We start from the raw sequence: 23062 nt of genomic DNA, 5'->3' as shown, positions 1-23062 counted from the left end.
CCTTGAATCTATGTCCCCTTGTTTTCGAACCCTCAACGAAGGGAAAAAGCATCCTATCTGTGCCCCTCATAATTTTGTACACCTCAATCATGTCCCCCCTCAGCCTCCTCTGCTCCAAGGAAAACAAACCCAATCTTCCCAGTCTCTCTTCATAGCTGAAGCGCTCCAGCCCTGGTAACATCCTGGTGAATCTCCTCTGCACCCTCTCCAAAACGATCACATCCTTCCTGTAGTGTGGCGACCAGAACTGCACACAGTACTCCAGCTGTGGCCGAACCAGTGTTTTATACAGCTCCTGTAATGATTCATTACAGGAGCTGTATAATTCATTACAGATTCATTACTACCTGTAATGAATCTGTAATCAATAAGCTTATTGATTGTAATGCAATAAGGCACCCTCGAGTGTCATGAACTGTAATTATGAACAATGTGTAACTGTATTGTTGGAATCATAATTGAACTGTACTTTATGTATCTTGCAAAAAGTATATTCTGTATTGTGTATGTTTGAAATGTGATGACAACTGTATTGTATGTATTGTTACAAATTTTATGAATAAGTATAATTTTTGAAAAAAAAATCTGTTCTTATCAGTTTAATATCTGATACGTCCCCTATCTGGGGACCCTATATTAATTTGATTTTTGGAACAGGGAGATGGAATCGGGGCTTGCTCCGACCACAAGCTGATCTGAACCCTAAACTGATCCATTATCCTAAACGGACTCAGAATATTAAAATACGGCAAATCCTAAACAGACCTGAAACACCAAGCAGACCTGGAAACCCGACCTGGCCCAGAACCCTAGCTGACTCCACTGGTTCACTTGTTAGTTCTGTAGTTTGTTTAAGGCTCTTCTGCTGTTTTTAGGTATGATGTAATGTTAGGGGTCATTGAGATCAGTCTGTGAGGATCAGTCTTTGCCGGGGTCCTGTGGAATATTTTGCAGTGCTGGGTGTTTTTGGATGTGTGGAGAATGTTAGTCTTGAGGGTCCTGAGTTAATTGGAGCTCTTGTGGTCAGTTTGTGTGGAGTATGTTACAACCAGATACTGAGCCAGAAACTCAAAACAACACAGAATCTCAAATTGACCAAACTAACCCAGAATATAAAACTGAACTGGGACCCTGAACCAATCCCAATTCTAAAGTGACCAACTCATGTAAAATGAATTATAAACATAAAGAAAAGCCAAGAACCCAAATTTGTGTTGAAACTGAAAACAAGCCCAGAATCCAAGATTGAACCAAAGTCTTACACTGATTCATCAGCCTAAAAATATTCAATGCATGAAACATATCTCGAACCCAGAATGAACCCACATGACGAGGCTGACACCGAAGGCTGAGCGTCAGGGATTTCTACAATCCCTCAGTGTTGGCATCAGTCTGGGCGTGTTGAGTCATCAGAGATCGTTGTCTATGTTTGTTGTTCTGTGTCAGTTTGTGGGTGTTGTGGTTTGGGGTTTCTCTGCTCAGTATTGCGGTAATGTGCACTGTTTAAGGTCCATTTACAGATGCTGTGGTTTGCTGTGACAGTGCAGTTATCATTTTACAGGAGGCAGAAGCCCAACGTGTGATGCCATCGTTAGCTTTGGGTGTTTGATCAATGTGTGGATGGTGAGGTAAATGTGTGGGGACTGGGTCAGTTTCTGGGTATTGTGTTTTTTTGCGGATGATGTGATCGGTTTGGGGCATATTGTGGACAGCTTTAGGATGCTGACTCATTTGGGGAGATGGGATAGTCAGTCATTGAACACTGCCTCAGTTATGGTCCCTGAACACAGTTTGCAGTACCAGAGTCAGTTTCAGGGTGCTGTGGTCAGTTTCAGAGATACATGGTATTAGCTTGAGGTGCTGTATTAGCTTGAGGTGCTGGGCCAGTTAGAGGTACTGTACTACTTGAAGAGCGAGGTTAGGTTAAGGTGCTGGACTAACTTGAGGTGCTAGGTTAGCTTGAGGTGTTGGATTAGTTTGGAGGCTGTATTATTTTGAAGTATTAGGTTATTTTGAGGTTCTGGGCTGGTCTGAGGTGCTGTTTTTGCTTGAGGTATTAGATTATGTTGAGGTGCTGGATTACTTAGGGCGGCAGCTTTAGTTTGAGGTAATCAATTTACTGCAAGTGCAGTTTTAGCTTAAGTTACTGGGTTAGTTGGAGGTGCTGTATTAGATTGAGCTGCTGGGATAGTTTAAGCTTTTGTAAATGTCTGAGGTTCTTGATCAGTATGTTTCCAGCCTATCGAGGAAGAAAGCAGTGCTGGATCTAGTTCTGGGGAATGAAGTGGGGCAAGTTTCAATGGGAGAGTGTTTTGGAAACAGTGAACACAATATGATTAGGTTTAGAGTAATTATGGAAAAGTACAAAGACAATGAAAGTTGAAGATACTTAACCGGAAGAGGGTTAATTTCAGTGAGCTGAAAAGGGATCTGGCCCTTGTGGAATGGGAACAAAGATTATCAGGTAAAACAGTTAAAGAGCAAAGGGAGGCCTTCAAGGAGGAGATAGTTCAGGTACTTCATCTAACCCTATCAGCATATCCTTCTATTCTTTTCTTCCTTATGTATTTATCTAGCTTCCTTTTAAATGCATCTATGTTATTCGCCTCAACTACTGCATATAATAGTACGTTCTACATTCTAACCACTCTCTGGGTAAAGAAGTTTCTCCTGATTTCTTTTTTGATTTTATTAGTGACTAACTTATATTTATGTCACCTAGTTTTGGACTCTTCAAAAGTGGTCACATCTTCTCTACGTCTACCCTATCAAACCCCTTCATAATTTTAAAGATCTCTATTAGATCACCCTCTGCCTTCTCTTTTCTAGACAAAATACAGCGATCCTGTTCAGTCTTTCCCCATAGTTAAAATCTCAGTTCTCATATTATTCTTGGAAATCTTGTTTGCACCTTCCCCAGTGCCTCTATATCCTTCTGGTAATATGTCGACCAGAAATGTGCACGGTACTCTAAGTGTGCTCTATCCAAGGTTCTGTACAAGTTTAATATAACTGCTCGGCTTTTCAATTCTATTCCTCAAGAAATGAACCCACTGCTTTGTTTACATTTGTACGATCTTGTTAACCTGCGTTATTACTTTGAATGATTTGTGAATCTGTATGCCTCGATCCCTTTGCTCCTCCACCCATTTCGACTCTTATTTCCCGAGGATTATGTGGCCTCCTTATTCCTCCTACCAAAATGCACCACCTCACACTTTTATTTTATTCGTTAATAGAATGTGGGCATCACTGGCAAGCATTTATTGCCCATCCTAATTGCCCTTGAGAAGGTGGTGGTGAGCTGCCTTCGTGAACAACTGAGTGGCTTGCGAGGCCATTTCAGAGGGCGATTAAGAATCAACCACGTTGCTGTGGGTCTGGAGTCACATATAGACCAGGCCAGGTAAGGATGGCAGGTTTCCTTCCCTGAAGGACATTAATGAACCCGATGGGTTTTTACGACATTCCAGTAGTTTCATGGTAACCATTACTGATGCTAGTTTTTTTTATTCCAGATTTTATTTAATTAATTGAATTTAAATTCCCCAGCTGCCGTGGCAGGATTTTAACTCATGACTGGAATATTAGTCCAGGCCTTCTGGATTACTAGTCCAATGACAACCACTATGCTACTGGACCCAACATTGAAATTCATTAACCATTTACACGCCTATTCTGCATGTTTATTTACGTCTTCTTGAATTTTATCAGTTTTCTTCAGTATTAATGAAGCCCCCAAATTTAGTGTCAATCACAAATTTTGAAATTGTACTTCTGATTCCCGAGTCCAAATCGTTTATGTAAATGATAAACAACAGTGGTCCCAGCACCGATCCCTGTGGAACACCGTTTCCCACCTTCTGTCAGTCTGAGTAAACACCTTTAACCACTACTCTCTGTTCTCTGTTTTGTAGCCAGTTTGCTATCCATTCTGCTACTTGTTCCCTGACTCGACCTGCTCTAACCACAGTCATGATTCTACTATGTGGTACCTTATCAAAGGCCTTTTGAAAATCCCTTATCTACTCTTTCTGTTCCTTCTTCAAAGAATTCAATAAGGTTGGTCAAGCATGACCTTCCCTTTTGAAATCTGTGCTGACTATTCTTGATTATATTTTCGGTTGCCAGATGTATTTCTATTACATCTGTGAGGAAAGATTCCATTATCTTTCCCACCACCGAATTTAAGCTCACTGGTCTATAGTTCTTTATCGCCGTTCTATCGTCTATTTTAAACATAGGAATAACATCAGCTGTTCGCCAATCCTCTGGCAGCATTCCCTTCTCTAATGAATTGATATACATGTATGTAATAGTGCCTCTGCTATTTCTCCCCTAACTTCTATTAATATGCATGGACGCAATCTACCTGGACAGAGGTTTTATCTTTTCTACGTTTGACTCGTTTATCAATTATCTCCCCTTTTCTATCATAAATGTCTTTATAACTTTTTTGATTTCTGCTTCTAATGTCTCATCCATCTTGTTAGTGTCAACATTGAGGCAAAGTAATGATTCAACATTTCTGCCGTTACCTGTGAGTTCACCTTATGCATCCCTTAGTGGCCCGACCCCTATCATGATTTTCCTTTTGTTATTTATGTGTCTGTAGAATACTTTACTTTTTAAAAAGTATTTTTTGATAATTTAATTTTGTAATTCCTCTTTGCCTTCCGAATAGGTTTTTTTTACTTATTTCCTAACCTCTTCGTATTCCCTTTTGTCATCCTCTTTATTGTCCAGGTGCTGAGTGTATGCCTTTTTCTTTAGTTTCAATTCTGATCTTATCTCTTTATTCATCCATGGTATTTCATTATTAGTGTCAGCGTCCGTGGAACAGTATCCCAGTGAGTGACAGCGTCCGTGGAACTGTATCCCAGTGAGTGTCAGCGTCCGTGGAACAGTATCCCAGTGAGTGACAGCTTCCGTGGAACTGTATCCCAGTGAGTGTCAGTGTCCGTGGAACTGTATCCCAGTGAGTGTCAGTGTCAGTGGAACTGTATCCCAGTGAGTGTCAGTGTCCGTGGAACTGTATCCCAGTGGGTGTCAGTGTCTGTGGAACTGTATCCCAGTGAGTGTCAGTGTCCGTGGAACTGTATCCCAGTGAGTGTCAGTGTCCGTGGAACTGTATCCCAGTGAGTGACAGCGTCCGTGGAACTGTACCCCAGTGAGTGACAGCGTCCGTGGAACTGTATCTAGTGAGTGTCAGCGTCCGTGGAACTGTATCCCAGTGAGTGTCAGTGTCCGTGGAACTGTATCCCAGTGAGTGTCAGTGTCCGTGGAACTGTATCCCAGTGAGTGTCAGTGCCCGTGGAACTGTATCCCAGTGAGTGTCAGTGCCCGTGGAACTGTATCCCAGTGAGTGTCAGGGTCCGTGGAACTGTATCCCAGTGAGTGTCAGGGTCCGTGGAACTGTACCCCAGTGAGAGACAGTGTCCGTGGAACTGTACCCCAGTGAGAGACAGTGTCCGTGGAACTGTACCCCAGTGAGTGACAGTGTCCGTGGAACTGTACCCCAGTGAGTGACAGTGTCCGTGGAACTGTACCCCAGTGAGTGACAGTGTCCGTGGAACTGTACCCCAGTGAGTGACAGTGTCCGTGGAACTGTACCCCAGTGAGTGACAGTGTCCGTGGAACTGTACCCCAGTGAGTGACAGTGTCCGTGGAACTGTACCCCAGTGAGTGACAGTGTCCGTGGAACTGTACCCCAGTGAGTGACAGTGTCCGTGGAACTGTACCCCAGTGAGTGACAGTGTCCGTGGAACTGTACCCCAGTGAGTGACAGTGTCCGTGGAACTGTACCCCAGTGAGTGACAGTGTCCGTGGAACTGTACCCCAGTGAGTGACAGTGTCCGTGGAACTGTACCCCAGTGAGTGACAGTGTCCGTGGAACTGTATCCCAGTGTCAGTGTCCACGGAACTGTTCGCAGAGTGTGTCAGGATCAACAGAATAGTATTCGAGTGACAGACAATGTCCATGGAACTGTGAGAGTAGGTCCTCGTGGAACTGTTCCCCAGTGAGAGTCAGGGTATACAGAACTGTAGCCCAGTGAGAGTCAGGGTGCATAGAACTGTAGCCCAGTGAGAGTCAGGGTGCATAGAACTGTAGCCCAGTGAGAGTCAGGGTGCATAGAACTGTAGCCCAGTGAGAGTCAGGGTGCATAGAACTGTAGCCCAGTGAGAGTCAGGGTGCATAGAACTGTAGCCCAGTGAGAGTCAGGGTCCATGGAACTGTACCCCTGTGAATGTAGGCGCCCATAGAACTGAATCAAGTGAGAGTAAAGGCCCATTGAACTGCACTCTCACACCCTCAGGAGTAGATCATTCATTCCCTCGATTCTGTTCTGCCGTTCATTTAGATCATGGCTAATCTGTATCTTAACTCTTTTTACCCATCTTGTATATGATGTATTTGGATTAGATGGCAATTATCTTCAATCTGTTTTTTTCTGGTTATCAACCCTCCTGTTAGTGGAAACAGTTTCTCCTTATTTACTCAAAGGTCAGTTTATTTTTTAAACTTACCTCAGTGTGCCTTGCAGGCTTCTCGACAGGTTCCCCCTGTGGGGTGGCCTCCCTGCTCAGAAGTGGGTTAAATTTCAGGGGTTATGATGTGATCGAGGAGTCCAGCGGGAGACTCGTTAAAAGCCAAGATGAGTGGCGTTAAAGCGGCTGATTGACGGGAATGGAGCAGGAAATGGAGCTGCTCCATTTTAACTGCTCCTGTGATCAGGGAGAGTTAAAATCACCCTGTTTCACATTGCATGATAGTCCACATGTGTCACTGGAGGGAAAGCTATAACTGCAAGTTATTCTTGCAGGTGTTATGAATGAGTTCGGGGTCTATTAGTAACTATTCACCACATTACTAGTCAATGAAACAATGCATTACTTTGCTTTTAAGTCATACTCCATCTAAAACAAGGGTACGTTTTAATATCTGCGTCTGTCTCTCCCATGTCTGTCTCTCTCTCTCCCCGTCTGTCTCTCCCGTGTCGCCGTCTGTGTCTCCTGTCACTCACACATATATTGTGGGGAAAGGCCTGTCGCAATTAAGCCTCAGGCCCTCTCCATCCAAAATAATGCCACGGTATTTGCCACCTTTTCTGAGGGTGCCTCTGTGTATAAATGTGCCAAGGATCACATGCCAGGCACTGTACTTATGTGGCACATTATCCGTTCTCATTATAATGGACACATTTCAGCTGGCAGAAAGGTACAGAGAGAAATATGTGTTGCTTAATCACCCCTCTGCACCAACAATGTTTCAGTGAGTGATGGGGAGATGGGCTGAGATTTATAAATAGACTTGCAGTACATTCTCTCTCTCTCTCTCTGGTGTATAATAGAAATGAGTCACAGTGACAGGAGCAGAAAACTGCTTGGATCGAGGATCTGACACAACACATTAAAGCTGGCGATGACTGGTGTGGCAGGATTGTAAATTTAAAGGGACTTTACCATTTGGCTGGAGAGTTTTTAAGGGAAACGCGACTCCTCGAAGAGCCCACTTCTACCCGCCTGATACGTTGGCTGCGGTGGACAATTTTCTCCGTGTGGACAATATATTTGCTGAATTGTAAACTATTCCACAGTGATTAACACTGAGCCTCGGTCATTTCTATATCTGAGGCCGTTTCTCCCCTTCTCTGGGTCTTAGACCTCCACCATTTCTGGTCTGAATCCAGCCACTAGAAGAGGGTGTAAGAGCAACCTGGGCAATTCTCCCTTGATCTCCCCCCACCACCTGTGGAGAGTCCCTGCCTCCCTGGCCCAGCCTTTGCTTGGTATCTTCCCCAGTGGTAAGGTCGGGTTTAGAAACATGGCAGGTGGGTGAAAACCTGTATCTTACTGCTGGACCGGTCTTTTAAATTCAATTATAATTATTATCCCTCAACCAACATCACTAAAACAGATGATCTGGTCATTATCACATTGCTGTTTGTGGGACCTTATTGTGTGCAATGTACTGCCGTGTTTCCTAAAGTAAAGCAGCAACCACACTTCAAAAGTACTTAATTGGTAGAGGAACCACCTAGGGAACAGGTTATTTTAGATCTCGTATTGTGTAATGAGACAGGGTTAATTAGTAAACTTATAGTAAAGGATCCTCTGGAGGAGAGTGAACATAATATGATAGAATTTCATATTCAGTTTGAGAGTGATGTGGTTAAGTCCGAAACTAGGGTCTTAAATATAAATAAAGCCAATTATGTAGGTATGAGGGGCGAGTTGGCTGAGGTAGATTGGGAAATTAGATTAAAAGATATAACGGTAGACAAACAATGGCAAATATTTAAAGAAATAATTCATAATTCTCAACTAATATACATTCCCTTGAGGAATAAAACTCCACGGGAAAAGTGGTACAATTGTGGCTAATTAGAGAATTTAAGGATTAAATTAGATTAAAAGAAGAGGCTTACAATGTAGTCAAAAAGCGTAGTTCGCCTGAGGATTGGGAGAGTTTTAGAAATCAGCAAAGGATGATCAAAAATTCAGAAAGAGGGAGAAAGTTGAATCTGACAGTAAACCAACAGGAAATATAAAAACAGATTGTAAGAGCTTCCACAAGTTTGTTGAAAAGGAAGAGATGAGTGAAAGTAATCATGGGTCCCTTAGAGGCAGAGACAGAAGAAATTATAATGGGGAGTAAGGAAATGGCAGAGATGTTAAACAAATTTTTGATATCTGTCTTCACAGCAGATGACACAAAAAACATACCGGAAACAGTGGGGAACCAAGGGCCTAATGAGAGTGAGGAACTTAAAGTAATTAATATTAGTAAAGAAAAACTGCTGGAGAAATTAATGGGACGAAAAGCCGAGAAACCCCCTGGACCTGATGGCCGACATCCTCGGGTTTTAAAAGAGGTGACTGCAGAGATAGTGGATGCATTGGTTGTGATCTTACAGAATTCCCCAGATTCTGGAATGGTCCCCGTGGATTGCAAGGCAGCAAATGTAACCCCGCCATTTAAGAAAGGAGTGAGAGAGAAAAGAGGGAACTGTAGGCTAGTTAGCTTGACATCAATAGTAGGGAAAATGCTCGAATGTATTATTAAGGACGTAGTAAAAGGGCACCTTGAAAATCATAATATGATTAGGCAGAGTCATACTTTTTAATCTTCGAATCGTAGAATCAAAGAAAGATTACAGCACGGAAGGAGGCCATTCGGCCCATCGAGTCCACGCCAGCTCCATCCAAGAGCAATCCAACTAGTCCCATTCCCCCGCCCTATCCCCATCGCCCTGAAAATTTTTTACTTTCAAGTACTTATCCAGTCTCCTTTTAAAGGCCATGATTGAATCTGCCTCCACCACCCCCTCAGGCAGCACATTCCAGATCATAACCACTCGCTGTGTAAAAAAGTTTTACATCATATCACCTTCGGTTCTTTTGCCAATCACCTTAAGTCGATGCCCTCTGGTTCTTGACCCTTCCGCCAATGGGAACAGTTTCTCTCCATCTACTCTGTCTAGACCCTTCATGATTTTGAACACCTCTATCAAATATGCTCTCAACCTTTTCTGTTCCAAAGAGAACAACCCGAGCTTCTCCAGTCTATCCATGTAAGAAAAGCCCATTATCCCTGGAATCATTCTGGTAAATCTCTTCTGCACCCTCTCTATGGCCTTCACATCTTTCCGAAAGTGCGGTGCCCAGAACTGCACACAATATTCCAGTTGTGGCCAAACCAGTGTTTTATAAAGGTTTATTATGATTTCCTTACTTTTGTACTCTATGCCTCTATTTATAAAGCCCAGGATCCCGACCACTTTTTTAACCGCTTTCTCAACCTGCCCTGCCACCTTCAACGATTTGTGCACATGTACCCCCAGATCTCACTGTTCCTGCACCCCTTTTAGAATTGTGCCCTCGATAGTTTATATTGCCTCTCCACTTTCTTCCTACCGAAATGTATCACTTCACATTTATCTGGGTTAAATTTCACCTGCCACGTGTCCGCCCATGCCATCAGCCTGTCTATATCCTCTTGAAGTCTGTCACTATCCTCCTCACTGCACACTCCCCTTCCAAGTCTCGTGTCATCTGCAAATTTGAAATTGTGCCCTGTACACCCAAGTCCAAGTCCTTAATATATATCAAGAAAAGCAGTGGTCCCAGCACCGACCCCTGGGGAACACCACTGTGCATCTCCCTCCAGTCCGAAAAACAACCGATCACCACTACTCTCTGTTTCCTGTCATTTCGCCAATTCTGTATCCATGTTGTTATTGCCCCCTTTATTCCATGGGCCGCAACCTCGATGACAAGCCTACCACGTGGCACTTTATTAAACGACTTTGGAACGTCCGTATACACAAAGTCAACCGCATTGCCCTCATCTACACTCTCTGTTACCTCATCAAAAAACTCCATCAGGTTAGTTAAACACGATTTGCCTGGAACAAATCCATGCTGGCTTTCCCTCATCAATCCACATTCGTCCAAGTGACTGTTAATTCTGTCCAGTATTATCGTTTCCAGAAGTTTCCCCACCACCGAGGTTAAACTGACTGGCCTATTGTTGCTGGGTTTATCCTTACACCCTTTTTTGAACAAGGGTGTAACATTTGCAAATCTCCAATCCTCTGGCACCACTCCCATGTCCAAGGATGTCTGGAAGATTATGTCCAGTACCTCTGCAATTTCCCCCCTTACTTCCTTCAGCATCCTCGGGTGTATCCCATCCAGACCAGGTGACTTATCTACTTTAAGTACAGCTAGCCTTTCTAGTACCTCTTCTTTATCAATTTTTAGCCCATCAGTATCTTAACTATATCTTCCTATACCGAGACTCTGGCAGCATCTTCTTCCTTGGTAAAGACAGATGCAAAGTGCTCATTTAATACCTCAGCCATGCCCACTGCCTCCAGGAGTAGATCTCCTTTCTGGTCCCTAATCGGCTCCACCCCTCCTCTTACTACCTGTTTACTGTTAACATGTCTGTCGAAGACTTTTGGATTCCCTTTTATATTGGTTGCTAGTCTATTCTCATACTCTCTCTTTGCCCCTCTTATTTCCTTTTTCACTTCCCCTCTGAACTTTCTATATTCTGCCTGGTTCTCACTTGTGTTATCGACCTGACACCTGTCATACACCGCTTTTTTCCGCTTCATCTTATTCTCTATCTCCTTTGTCATCCAGGGAGCTCTGGCTTTAGTTGCCCTACCTTTCTCCCTCGTTGGAATGTACCTTGTCTGTACCTGAATCATCTCCTCTTTAAAGGCTGCCCACTGTTCAATTACAGTTTTGCCTGCCAATCTGTGATTCCAATTTACCTGAGCCAGATCTGTTCTCATCCCACTGAAATAGGCCCTCCTCCAGAAAGGGATGGGCTGCAGACAGAGTGATCTAGGGACAGGGCAAAACGTGGGGATTGCATAGAAAATGTGTTCGAGAAATTAAAAAGAGAGCAGGGTCAGGCACAGAGAAAAAGCGATTGATGGGAACGAGAGGGACGAAAAGAAATGGAGAGAGGGAGGGGTAAGGAAACAGAATGAGGTGGACACAGAGATGAGAACTCGGTTGGGAGAGAATAGGAGATGAAATGGGACAGGGAGGAAGTGAGAGAAACCAGCATGCAGGTAATGGGAGGCAAAAGAAGCAGGGGAAACAGGAATAGTGAGAGAGTCAGGGAGAGACGGAGACAGGTACAGTCCATGAGAGAGAGAGAGAGCGAGAGAGAGCGAGAGAGAACGAGCGAGAACGAGCGAGAACGAGCGAGAGAGAGCGAGAGAGAGAGAGAGAGCGAGAGCGAGAGAGAGAGAGAGAGCGCAAGAGAGAGAGAGAGAGCGCAAGAGAGAGAGAGAGAGCGCAAGAGAGAGCGAGAGCGGCATACAGACAGAGAGGCATACAGACAGCATGTTGCAGGTCAGCCATTCTTTAAGATTATCTCAGCTATTTTGATTCACAGATTATTCATTTTATTGAGCGACAGGTCATTTATTATTGAATGGCAGGGGATCTCATTTGCTAAATCAGTTGATCCATTTTCTGCAGCAGATCATGTGCAGTGTCCAGAGTAACACTTGGCTCAATCGGTAGGGTGACAGGATCTGGGATTGAGTTGGGAGGATCTACAATTTTGCTTCTAGTACATGGAATGTAGTTTACAGGGTCTGGGGTGGAGTTTCATTCTGTGTACACTTTTGTAAAACATTTTGAAAACAATAGTGAGCGAGCCCCAGTTGGAGCGAGATGGAGAGTTTCATTAACCCAGTACGGGGTGTGTCAGCATCTAGAGATTTATTACAGTAAAGAGAGAGCAGGTCCCCAGTGACAGCAGGAGCAGAGTTTTATTAACACAGTACATGGAGATTTCTGACACATTCCAACCCCTTACTGGTAAAGTCACCTTCAACGATTTGTGCACATATACCCCCAGATCTCTCAGTTCCTGTACCCCTTTTAGAGTTGTGCCCTCCAGATTATATTGCCTCTCCTTGTTCTTCCTACCGAAATATATCACTTCGCATTTTTCTGCGAAAAATTTCATCTGCCACTTGTTCACCATGCTACCAGCCTGACTGTATCCTCTTGAAGTTTATCACTATCCGTCTCACTGTTTACTTCCTTTCCAAGTGTTGCGTCTTCTGCAAATTTGGAAATTGTGCTCTGTACATCCAAGTCCAAGTCATTAATATATATCAAGAAAAGCAATGGTCCCAGCACTGATTCCTGGGGAACACCACTGTACACCTCCCTCCAGTCCAAAAAACAACTGTTCACCACTACTCTGTTTCCTGTTCCTTAGCCAATTCTGTATCCATGTTGCTACTGCCCCCTTTTTTCCATGGGCCGCAATCTTGATAAACCTACCATGCAGCACTTTATCAAACGCCTACTGAAAGTCCATATACACAACATCAACTGCATTGCCCCCAACTACCCTCTCCCATACGTCATCAAAAAACTCTATCAGGTTAGTTAAACACGATTTGCCTTGAACAAATCCGTGCTGGCTTTCCCAAATCAATCCACACTCATCCAAATGTCTGCTAATTCTGTCCCAGATTATCATTTCTAAAAGTTACCCCACCACTGAGGTTAAACTGACTGGCCTATAGTTGCTGGGTTTATCCTGACACCCTTTCTTGAACAAGGGAGTAAAATTTGCAATTCTCCAGCATCACCCCCGTATCTAAGGATGTTTGGAAGATTATGGCCAGTACCGCCACAATTTCCACTCTTACTTCCCTCAGCAACCGAGGATGCATCCCGTCTGGACCGGGTGACTTATCTATTTTAAGTACAGCTAGCCTTTCTAGTACCTCTTCTTTATCAATTTTTAGCCCATCCAGTATCTCAACTATATCTTCCGTTGCTGAGACGCCAACTCCTCTCGTCCGTCGTCCAGCTGGGTGGGACTGCGCTCGCCTGGTTCAAATCTTATCTATCCAGTCGTAGCCAGAGAATCTCCTGCAATGGCTTCTTTTCCAACTCCCAGACCGTCAATTCTGGAGCACCCAAGGATTTATCCTTGGCCCCCTATGTCTCATCTACATGCTGCCCCTTGGCGACATCGTCCGAAAACACAATGTCAGGTTCCACATGTACGCTGACGATGCCCAGGTCTACCTCACCACTACCTGCCTCGACCCCTCCACTGTCTCTGATTTTTCACATTGCTTGTCCAACATTCAGTACTGGATGAGCAGCAATTTCCTCCAACTAAATATTGCAAAGATCGAAGCCATTGTCTTCGTTCCCCACCACAAACACCGTTCCCGAGCCACCGACTCCATCCCTCTCCCCGGTCACTGTCTGAGGCTGAACCAGACCATTCATAACCTTGGTGTCCTATTTGACCCTGGGATGAGTTTCCGACCACATATCTGCTCTATCACGAAGTCCATCTACTTCCTCCTCCATAACATCACCCGTCTCCGTCCCTGCCTCAGCTCATCTGCTGCTGAAACTCTTATCCATGCCTTTGTTATCTCTAGACTTGACTATTCCAATACTCTCCTGGCCGGCCTCCCATCTTCCATCCTCCATAGACTTGAGCTTGTCCAAAACTCCCGTATTTTATCTCGCAGCAAGTCCCGTTCACCCATCACTCCTGTGCTCGCTGACCGACATTCGTTCCCGGTCCAGCAACACCTCGATTTTAAAATTCTCATCCTTCATTTCAAAACTCTCCATGGCCCTCGCCCCTGCCTATCTCTGTAACCTCCTCCAGCCCTACAACCCTCCGAGAACTCTGCGCTCTCCAATTCTGGCCTCTTGTGCATCCCCGATTTTAATCGTTCCACCATTGGCGGCCGTGCCTTCGGCTGCCTAGATCCTAAGCTCTGGAATTCCTTCCCTAAACTTCTTCACCTCTCCACCTCTCTTCCTTTAAGACGCTCCTTCAGCCTAACTCTTTGGCCAAGCTTTTGGTCACCCGTACTAATATCTCCTTCTGTGGCTCGGTGAAAAATTCTGTTTGATAATGACTCCTGTGAAGCACCTTAGGATGTTTTACTACATTAAAGGTGATATTGGCCAAGGTGCTTACCCCGAGGAAGGGAGGAACCATCACAGGCCGAGTCTCACTGGGCAGCTGTCCGACAACTCCGAGCGGCTGATTAGATTCGAGAATCTGTCACTGGAATACAATAGGACTATTTTTGAGCCGATGATTATATTTAATTTGAATATATTTGTCATTAATGGCATTTGATTGATTTACTTTAACATTAAATTGTTCTTTTCTTTCCACTCTTTACATGGATTAAATTCACTCACAATATCAGCTGCCAACTCCAGTTTGTGAGGGATATCAAGGACAACACTAAAGGTTTTTCCAAGTATATTAAGAAAAAGAAGGTAACTCAGAGTAATGTGGCCCCTTAAAGACAGACGCAGGGGATTATAGTAATTGAAAGGGAGAGAGGGTGAAGAATTTGAAAAATTTGTACAGGAGAACTTTCTTAATTAGTATATTTCTAGCCCAACAAGGGAGGAAGCAGTGCTGGATCTAGTTTTAGGGAATGATGTAAGGCAAGTGGAGTGTATTTCAGTGGGGGAACATCTGGGTAATAGTGATCATAATATAATTTGGTTTGAAGTAGTTACGGAAAGGGACAAAGAAAAATCCAAGGTGAAAATATCCAACTGAAAGGGAGCCAATTTCAGTGATTTGAGAAGGGATCGAGCACAGGTGGACTGGAAAGAAAGATTGGACAAAAAAAAACAGTAAATGAGCAATGACAGGTCTTCAAGGTGGAGATAGTTCGGGTATAAACCAAGGATTTTCCCATAAGGAGGAAAGATACGGCATCCAAAGCTCGAGCTCCCTGGATGACAAAGGAAATAGAGCTTAAAATAAAACAGAAAAAGGTTTATGACCACTGTCAAGTACAGAATACAGCACAAAACCAGGAGAGTGTGCAGGGGGAAATTGAAAAGGATATAAGAAGGGCAAAGAGAGAATATGAGAAAAGATTAGCGGGTAACATAAATGGGAACCCAAAAATCTTTTATAAAAATATAAAAAGTAAAAGGATAAAAGGAATGGTGGGGCCGGTTAGGGACAAAATAGGAAATCTGCTTGTGGAGGCAGAGGACATGACTGAGGTACTGAATGAGGACTTTGCACCTGTCTTCACAAAAGAAGAGGATGAAGTTAATGTCACAGTAGAGGAGGAGGGAGTAGAGATATTGGATAGGATCAAAATAGATAGAAAGGAGGTGCGAAATAGGTTGGCATCACTCAAAGTGAACAAGTCCCCCGGTCCAGGTGGGATGCATCCTAGGTTGCTGAGGGAAGCAAGGGTGGTGATAGCAGAAGCTCTGTCCACAATCTTTCAATCCTCCTTGGATATGGGAGTGGTGCCAGAGGACTGGAGGATTGCAAATGTTACAACCCTGTTCAAAAAAGGAGAGAGGGATAAAACTGGTAACTACAGGCCAGTCAGTCTAATATCAGTGGTGGGAAAACTACTAGAGACCATTGTCAAGGACAAAATTAATTCTCACTTGGAGAGGCATGGGTTAATAAGGAACAGCCAGCACGGATTTCTTAAAGGCAAATCACGTCTGACTAACCTGATTGAATTCTTTGATGTAGTAACAGAGAGGGTTGATGAAGGTAGTGCAGTAGATGTTGTATATATGGACTTTCAAAAGGCATTTGATAAAGTGCCACATAATAGACTTATTTGGAAAACAGAAGCACATGGGATTAAAGGGACGGCGGTAACTTGGGTACATAATTGGCTAGGGGATAGGAGGCAGAGAGTCGTGGTGAACGGATGTTTTTCTGACTGGAGAGAAGTATGCAGTGGGGTCCCCCAGGGGTCAGTATTAGGACCATTATTTTTCTTGTTATATCAAAATGACCTGGATTTGGGTTTCGGGAGCACAATTTCAAAGTTTGCGACCGATGCAGGACTTAGCAACGTAGTAAATAGTGAGGAGGATAGTAGCAGATTTCAGGAGGACATGGACAGACTGGTAAAATGGGCAGACACAGGGCAGATGCAATTTAAGACGGAGAAGTGTGAAGTGATGCACTTTGGGAGGAACAACACGGAGAGGCAGTATAATCTAAATGGGACTATTTTGAGGGGAGTGCAAGAGCAGAGGGACCTGGGGGACAGAGTCACAAATTTTTGAAGGTGGCAGGGCAAGTTGATAAGATGGTTAAGAAAGGGTATGGGATACCTGGGTTTGTAAATAGGGACATTGAATATAAAAACAAGGAAGTCATGCTGAACCTTTACAAATCACTGGTTAGGCCTCAGCTGGAGTATTGTGTATAATTCTGGGCACCTCAATTCAGGAAGGATGTCAAGATCATGGAGAGGGTACAGAGGAGGTTTACCAGGATGGTACAAGGGATGAGGGACATCAGTTATGTGGAGAGGTTGGAGAAGCTGGGATTGTTCTCCTTGGAGCAGGGGTTAAGGGGAGATTTAATGGAGGTGTTAAAATCAAGAGGGGTTTTGATAGCGAGTAGGGAGAAACTGTTTCCTCTGGCAAGTGGGTCGGTAACCAGAGGTCATAGATTTAAAATAATTGGCAAAAGATCGAGAGGGGAAATGAGGAGAAGTTTTTTTTTCATACAGAGAGTTGTTAAGATGTGAAACGCACTCCCTGAAAGGGTGGTGGAATCAGATTCCATGGGAATTTTGAAGGGCAATTAGACATGTACTTGAAGAGGACTAATATGCAGGGTTATGGGGAAAGAGCTGGAGTGTGGGACTAAATTGGATAGCTCTTTCAAAGAGCTGACACAGGCACGATGGGCCGAATGGCCTCCTTCTGTGCTGTAAGTTTCTATGAAAAGTGAGTAAAATACTGTGAGGGAGTCTCGGAGAGCCCGCGTGGGAGAGAGGGAGGGAGTCTCGGAGAGCCCGCGTGGGAGAGAGGGAGGGAGTCTCGGAGAGCCCGCGTGGGAGAGAGGGAGGGAGTCTCGGAGAGCCCGCGTGGGAGAGAGGGAGGGAGTCTCGGAGAGCCCGCGTGGGAGAGAGGGAGGGAGTCTCGGAGAGCCCGCGTGGGAGAGAGGGAGGGAGTCTCGGAGAGCCCGCGTGGGAGAGAGGGAGGGAGTCTCGGAGAGCCCGCGTGGGAGAAAGGGAGGGAGTCTCGGAGAGCCCGCGTGGGAGAGAGGGAGGGAGTCTCGGACAGCCCGCGTGGGAGAGAGGGAGGGAGTCTCGGACAGCCCGCGTGGGAGAGAGGGAGGGAGTCTCGGAGAGCCCGCGTGGGAGAGAGGGAGGGAGTCTCGGAGAGCCCGCGTGGGAGAGAGGGAGGGAGTCTCGGAGAGCCCGCGTGGGAGAGAGGGAGGGAGTCTCGGAGAGCCCGCGTGGGAGAGAGGGAGGGAGTCTCGGAGAGCCCGCGTGGGAGAGAGGGAGGGAGTCTCGGAGAGCCCGCGTGGGAGAGAGGGAGGGAGTCTCGGACAGCCCGCGTGGGAGAGAGGGAGGGAGTCTCGGACAGCCCGCGTGGGAGAGAGGGAGGGAGTCTCGGAGAGCCCACGTGGGAGAGAGGGAGGGAGTCTCGGAGAGCCCGCGTGGGAGAGAGGGAGGGAGTCTCGGAGAGCCCGCGTGGGAGAGAGGGAGGGAGTCTCGGAGAGCCCGCGTGGGAGAGAGGGAGGGAGTCTCGGACAGCCCGCGTGGGAGAGAGGGAGGGAGTCTCGGACAGCCCGCGTGGGAGAGAGGGAGGGAGTCTCGGAGAGCCCGCGTGGGAGAGAGGGAGGGAGTCTCGGACAGCCCGCGTGGGAGAGAGGGAGGGAGTCTCGGAGAGCCCGCGTGGGAGAGAGGGAGGGAGTCTCGGACAGCCCGCGTGGGAGAGAGGGAGGGAGTCTCGGAGAGCCCGCGTGGGAGAGAGGGAGGGAGTCTCGGAGAGCCCGCGTGGGAGAGTTTGAGCGGTCGGGTTGGAGGGAGAGAGAGGGAGAGAGGGTTTGTAAGAAGGGGAAAGAGAATATGGGAGACAGGGAAGAGAAACAGTCTGTGTGTAAGACAGAGAGGAAAGGGGAAGAGAGTCTGTTTGTGCATGAGAAGTAAGGGATAGAAATGAGAAGTTGGAGAGAAATGAGAGAGAAAGGGTAAAGGACAGAAAACTGGGAGTTGTGATTAACAGATGTTTCTTGCATTGGAAGGATTTAAACAGTGGTGATCCCCGGGGTCAGTGTTGGCACCATTGCTTTTCTCAATATCTGTGGATAGAAATGATCTGGACCTGGGTGTAGGAGGCACAATGTCAAAATTTGCAGCTGCCACAAAGATAAGGAGTGAGATTAACCATGAAGATGATTGTCAGCAACTTCAGGAGGAGGCAGACAGGTGAGCAGATTGGGCAGGTAGATGTCAGATGGAATTTAATGGGGAGAGATGTGAGGTGAGGAGAACAAGGAGAGGAAATGGACACTATACTGTAAAACTATAAAAGGAGTAGAGGAGCAGAGAGATTTAGGGATTCAGATACACAAATCTTTAAAAGTGGGAGGACAAGTTGATAAAGCTGTTTTACAAAAACCCCCATGGGATCCTAGGATTTATAAATAGGGGCATAGAGTATAAAAGGAAAGAGTTAATGCTACACCTGGACAAATCATGGGTTAGGCCACAGTCAGAATATTGTGTCCAGTTTTTGGTGCATTACTTCAGTAAGAATGTCGCGGCCATGGAGAGGGGCAGAAGAGATTCACTAAGATGATCCCAAGGATGAGAGTCTTCACATAACTTTTCATGAGAGCAGAGAAGTTTAAATAAGATCAGAGAGAGGGGATCAAAATTATGAGGGGGTTTTGATAAAGTAAATGAGGGCAATCTATTTCCACTAGTACGGGTACGAGAGCACAGTGGTTATGTTACTGGACTAGTCATCCTAGAGGCTTGGACTAATATTCCGGAGTCATGAGATCAAATCCATAGCAGCTGGGAAATTTAAATTCAATTAATTAAATAAAATTTGGAATAGAAAAAAAACTAGTATCAGTAATGGTGGCCATGAAACTACCGGATTGTCGTAAAAACCCATCTGGTTCACTGATGTCCTTTAGGGAAGGAAACCTGCCGTCCTTACCCGGTCTGGCCTATATGTGACTCCAGACCCACAGCAATGTGGCTGATTCTTAATCGCCCTCTGAAATGGCCCAGCAAGTCACTCAATTGTTCAAGATAGGTGGCACACCACCACCTTCTCAAGGGCAACTGGGAAGGGTAATAAATGCTGGCCTTGCCAGCGACGCCCACATCCCAGTTCGTGAGTCGGTAACTGGAGGGCATCAAATTAAGAGAGGTTGGTTTTCTTTTTGATGCAGAGGGTTGTTAGGACAATGGAATGTCCGACCAGAAACAATGAGGGAAGCAGAATTTAAAAGGGAAGTGAATCAATATCTGAAGAAGAAAATCTTGAAAGATCTTGAAAGGCCTTCGATAAGGTACCGCATTGCAGACTCATGACCAAGGTCAGAGCTTGTGGAGTCAGGGGACAGGTAGCAGAATGGATAGCAAGCTGATAACAAAACAGAAAACAGAGAGCAGGGGTTAATGAGAGTCACTCAGACTGACAAAAGGTGGGAAGTGGTGTTCCACAGGGATCGGTGCTGGGAACACTGTTGTTCACCATTTGCATCAACGGTTTGGACTTGGGAATCGGAAGAACAATTTCAAAATTTGCAGACAAATTGAGGGATATCGTTAATACTGAAGAGGACTGCGATAAAATACAGGAAGACATTAATAACCTTGCAGAATGGGCGTGTAATTGGCAAATGAATTTCAATATAGACAAGTGTGAGGTGGTACAAATTTAGTAGGAAGAACAAGGAGGCCACATACTTCCTGTATAATAAGAGTCCAAATGGGATAGAGGAGCAAAGAGGGGTCTCGGGGTAGATACACAAATCATTAGATGTAGTGACTCAGGTTCATAAGGCCATAAAAAAGCAAACAAAGCACTGGGGTTCATTTCCAGAGGAATAGAATTGAAAAGCAGGGAAGTTATGTTAAACTTGTAAAAACCTTGGTTAGACCACACTGAGTACTGTGCACAGTTCTGGTCTCCATGTTACAAAAAGGATGTAGAGCCACTGGAGAAGGTGCAAAAAAGATTGACAAGGATGATACATGAACTGAGAGGTTATAACTATCAGGATAGACTGAACAAGCTGGGGCTCTTTTCTCTGGAAAGGAGAAGGCTGAGGGGTGACCTGGTGGAGATCTTTAAAATTATGAAGGTGTTTGATAGATGAGACATCGAGATGTTTCCACTTGTGGGGGAGACCAGAACTATGGACCATGAATGGAAGATAGTCACTAATAAATCCAGTATGGAATTCAGGAGGAACTTATTTACCCAGGGAGTGGTTAGAATGTGGAACTTGCTAACACATGGAGTAGTTGAGGCAAATAGCATAGATGTATTTAAGGGGAAGCTAGATAAGTACATGAGAGAGAAAGGAACAGAAGGATATACGGATAGGGACAGATGAAGAGAGGTGTGAGAGGGGCTCGTGTGGAGCATAAACACCAGCACAGACCAGTTGAGCCGAATAAAAGTAGGCCCAGCACTGACCCCTGGGGTAACCACTTCCAACCCTTCTCCAATCTCAGCAACTCCCATTAACCCGGACCCTCTGTTTCCGGTCCCCAGACAACTTTCTCCCCGCACTGTTCCATTTCCTTTTAAACAGCCCACCTGAACAGACTGGACATTACCCTGGGGATCCCCCAGTTACCTTCACACCGTTGCTCGCCATGTCCCTGATTTCACTTGACATCCTTCACAGTCTCATCGAATTGTCTTGGTGCCTCCCGGCCGTGTGAACATCGAAAGAGATTTCCAGTCGGCCTCAAGTATTTTCCAGCAGATTGCTTCAAATCCGGTGCAGTTTTCCTCAAAACTCCTGGAAGTTCAGGCACGAATTCTCCTGTGGAAGAAAGTCACATCGTGTTACGGGACGGAAGAATTAACGACCCTTCTGAAGTACTCGGTGTCGGCCTTGGCTCATTTGTATCACTCTCTCACCTCTACAATCATAAAGATTGTGGATTAAAGCTCCCCTCCAGAGACCTGAGCACAAAATCTCGGCTCACACTCCAGTGCAGTACTGAGGGAGTGCTGCACTGTCGGAGGGGCCGTCCTTTCCACGAGCCGTTAAACCAGTCCGGCCCCTCAGGTGGATGTAAAAGATCCCACGACACTATTCGAAGAAGAGCAGGGAAGTTCTCCCCGGTGTCCTGGCCAATATTTAATCCTCAACCAACACCTATAAACAGATTATCTGGTCATTTATCACATTGCTGTTTGTGGGATCTTGCTGTGCACAAAATGGCTGCCCACATGACAACAGTGACCTCATTTCCAAAGCCCCCCCATTGGCTGCGAGGCTTTGGGTCGTCCTGAGGATGTGACAGGCGCTGGAGAAATGCAAGTTCCCCCTCCCCGGGGCCGCCCTCCGCTCTAATCCCATTGCCCGTCTCTCGGTCCTGTCCCCGGGCTCGGGGACTCTCGGCCGGTCCAGGGCCCTTTAAGAGGGACGCGCCACACTGCGCATGTGCGCCGTTTATTTAAATCAAACCGCGCGATTCAAAGGAAAAGTGACGTCAGTTTCCGTCACAATAAAAACCGCTCGTTCTCAACCGAAAAAACGGAAAGTTTGTCTCGCGACACAACAGGAAGCGGTCGCTGATCCGGCGGGTGATGTGCGCATGTGCGAACATTCTCCCAGAGTGCAGCGCGGCCTGTCTCACAGATGGGGCCTTTTCTCTGCCGCTCTGCATTGTGGGAGATCCGGCCGCCATGACGGGCCCGGGGTCACCGAGTTCATCCAATCACAGGTGAAGCTTCCCGGATTGGTGGAACCGACAGAGTGCAGGTGGTCTGTGGAGCGAGAGAATCTCTGAGAAGAGGGGCAGCCAATTGGGGAAATCACAGGAGGTGGTGACCGGTCATAAACCCAATCGGTGAATGACGGATTGAACCAAGGAAAGGAATGAAGAAACTCGACTGGGACCTGTGGGAACAGGCGGACTAATAAATTTAACCCGTGTCCAGTTCAGGTCACCACATTACAGGAAAGATGGGATTGGACCAGAGAGGGTCCAGAGGAGATTTACAAGGATGGTCCAGGACTGGAGAATTTTAGCTGTGAGGAAGGATTGGATCGGCTGGAGTTGTTTTCATTGGAACAGAGGAGGCTGAGGGGGGATTTAATTGAAGTGTATAAAATTATTGGGGGGCACACGGACTGCATCACTTCAAGAAGGCAGCTCACCACCACCTTCATGAGGGCAATTGGGGATGGGCAATAAATGCTGCCCTTACCAGCGACACCCACATCCCATGAACAAATAAAAAAAGGATATTAAGGTCCTATATCCATTAGCAGAGAGGCCAATAACCAGGGGGCATATATTTCAAGTAATTGGTGGAAGGATTAGAGGGGATCTGGGGATAATTTTTTTCACCCAGAGGGTGGTGTGGGTTTGGACCTTACTGGCTGAAAGGGTGGTCGAGGCAGAAACCAACATCGCTTTTTAAAAGTACTTGGATGTGCACTTGAAGTGCCGTCACCTGCAAGGCTGCGGACCAAGACCAAGAGTGCGATGAGGCTGGAGAGCTCTTT

The 23062-nt window shown here is 45.8% G+C and overlaps 1 protein-coding gene and 1 pseudogene across 1 annotated transcript in view; both read left to right on the top strand.

Moving 5' to 3' along the window:
- The window catches only part of LOC137302245 (zona pellucida sperm-binding protein 3-like), a 223962-nt gene that overhangs the window by 35048 nt on the left and 165852 nt on the right, over positions 1-23062 (top strand). The window lies entirely within an intron of this gene.
- On the top strand, positions 566-743 carry LOC137302609 (U2 spliceosomal RNA; annotated as a pseudogene).

Source organism: Heptranchias perlo, chromosome 35 (genome assembly GCF_035084215.1).
Source record: "Heptranchias perlo isolate sHepPer1 chromosome 35, sHepPer1.hap1, whole genome shotgun sequence".
Classification (NCBI taxonomy): Eukaryota; Metazoa; Chordata; class Chondrichthyes; order Hexanchiformes; family Hexanchidae; genus Heptranchias; species Heptranchias perlo.
Note: the sequence above shows the minus strand (reverse complement) of the source record. Positions and strands in the feature narration are given on the sequence as shown.